The sequence below is a fragment of the Peromyscus eremicus genome, chromosome 4 (assembly GCF_949786415.1).
Source record: "Peromyscus eremicus chromosome 4, PerEre_H2_v1, whole genome shotgun sequence".
Taxonomy (NCBI): Eukaryota; Metazoa; Chordata; class Mammalia; order Rodentia; family Cricetidae; genus Peromyscus; species Peromyscus eremicus.
Window position 1 is genome coordinate 51,774,449 of NC_081419.1, and position 2,591 is coordinate 51,777,039.

Here is a 2,591-nt window from a genome sequence, read left to right on the forward strand (position 1 = left end):
CATTTCTATTAATCTATAAGTTGCCACGTGGCTTGTGGCTTACTGGTATCTTAACATCTGCTTCTCATGGCAGGGGGTGGGGGGGGTGGGGGGGTGGGAGTGGGGGTGGGGGTGGGGTGGCAGCATCTCCTGACTCAGCCTTCCTGTTCCCAGAATTCTCCTCTCTTTGTCCCGCCTATACTTCCTGCCTGGCTACTGGCCAATCAGCACTTTATTTATTAACTAATCAGAGCAACACATTCACAGCGTAGAAAATACCCCACAGCAAGAACACGAGACACAAGCAGACATACTGTTGCTCTAGAGAAAGCTTAGGAGCAGGCTGAGGTGTAAGAATGTATGTTAGCTAGGGCCTCTTCTGCCTTACTTTGGCAGGCACCCTACTGGGACACTTTCTGTGAGTCTTGGGTGTCCAGACATTTCACCTAGGCAGTGGGTGTGCATCCAAGGGTGCTACATCCTGTTCGCCACCCTTTTCCCAGTCTCCTGCCTTGGAATCAGAAAGTGTGGCTGCAGGCTTCTGCTGTGAACCCCCTCCATCCTCAAAAGGTCTAAGAAACAGCTCACTCTTCCTTTATTGTGGCTCTGATTCTCTCCAGAGACCAGATCATGCTGTATCTCTCTGATGCTAGGGCCTGAACTATCCTCCGAGGTTCTGCCACGTTGATGCCCACCCCCATCTCTCTGTCCATGGCATTACCAAACAAAGTCCTGAGTCACCAGTAATCTGTCCGGGTGTCTTCTTGAACCAGCACATCTAAAACCTAACAGGGAGCTAGTATCACAGTAGCGAAGGCCAGCTTGGAACTGTTAGAAAAATGACAGGCACTTATCAAGCTGAAACATATCTTAGCGGGGGTCTGAGGTTGCTTGAAATCCCGGTAGGCAGCCTCGAGCTGTGAGCGCCCCTCAGATGCACTTTGGAGCGGCAGGAGTCGGGCACAGCTCTTCCCCCTGGAAGGTAGGAAGAAAACGAGGGGGCTGAGAAACACCAAGCGAGTTCTGAAAAATTCTAACAAGCCTTCTCTGTTTGTCTTCTCCAGGCTTCCGCAGCCGGTCTGCATGCAGTTGGGATAAATTCAGCCCAGGAGGAAAATCAGCCCTTCCTCCCCCTCTCTCCTCCCATTTTAGGTGAGAGGAGGAGGTGCCGTGGGGGTAGAGAAAGATCTGGCGAGCTCACCAGCTGGTGCTGCTGCAAAGCTGAGCCGAGCCAGCTTGCTCCGCCCCCACAGAGCAGGGCCAGAGCAGGAACACAGAGGCACCCCCTTCCGTCCCTCCCACCCCCAGCACCTGGGTAGAGAACAGGTAGCTGAGACACATATGAACCATGGCTCCCACAGCTTGCATGCCCCAAGCACAACCCTGCAGTCAGGCTAGAGAGGCAGCTTCCAGGTTTTAGAGCTCAGCATCCTTTAGAAGGACGCAGTTTGAAATAGAGACCTGCTTGGGAACAGCTTTCTCCTCCCAGCACAGAGTTTGGCCAGTGGATTATGAAGGGATTGCTGGGGGGCGGGGGGGGGGGCGGTTCTAGGGATAGAAGCTGGAGATAGGGGGTGTCAGTAAGTGGGGATGGGGTGCCTGGGAATTGGGTAAGAAGGGGAAGCCAGGAAAACTGGGGTCGATGGGGGCTTAGGGCCTGGGGATGATAATGCTGGCCCTCAGCATCATTCAGATGCAGCCTCGCCTCTCGGGGCATCAGGAAGAAGATAGGAAGCCGTGGCCCCAGCCTTGCGCAGCCTTGTTAAAGGCCTTTGGAGCATCTGGATGTAAAGCACGTGACTCTTGCACTCCTGGTCCCTGGGTTGGTTCTGGTAGACAAGAGATCTCAGGGGAGCAGAACTCCTTGAGTCAGGGCCGACTTGAGCAGCGTATTTTGTCTCAGGACGCTACAGGTATGGGAGTCAGGTACTTGATCTCTACTTTTGGTTCACTTACGGTTTTTAGGTACCACACCAGATGGTGTCCCATCTGAACCAGGTGAATATTATAGTCTTACTTTGGTGTCTCTGATCTTTACTTTGAACCACAGGCTGAACTCTGAGAGCCTCGTGGGGTGATGCATTTTTGACTGGCAGTTAATGCACATCTTTTCAGGGGGTACATCTTTTCATGAGTGCACATGGGGGAAACTTCACTTTACAAAAGGGCTTTTCCCAGTGTCCTGAAGAGGAACTCCAGCCTCCTGGTCCCTCTGTTCAGGCTGAATCACGCTTGAAAGCATATCTCCTTCAGGCACTGTGCTTACTACGTACCTTTAAGGACTGTTATATACACTAAGTATCATTAAGTCCCTTGGTATTTGCAGGTGACTGGTTCCAGAACCTCTCCTCCCTTGGATACCAAAATGACAGTTATGTGTAACTACACACACACACACACACACACACACACACACACATACACACACACACACACACACACTCCTGTGTTGTTTAAATGGTCTCTGATTTCCATATAATACCTAATGCAAGTGCCATGTAAACAGCTGCTGTATTGTCTTGTTCAGGAAATGGAGACAAGGGAGAAAAGGCCTGTACTTGTTTGGCCCAGAGGCAGCTCACAGGCCCAATTTCACAGTCCTTGAATGAGAG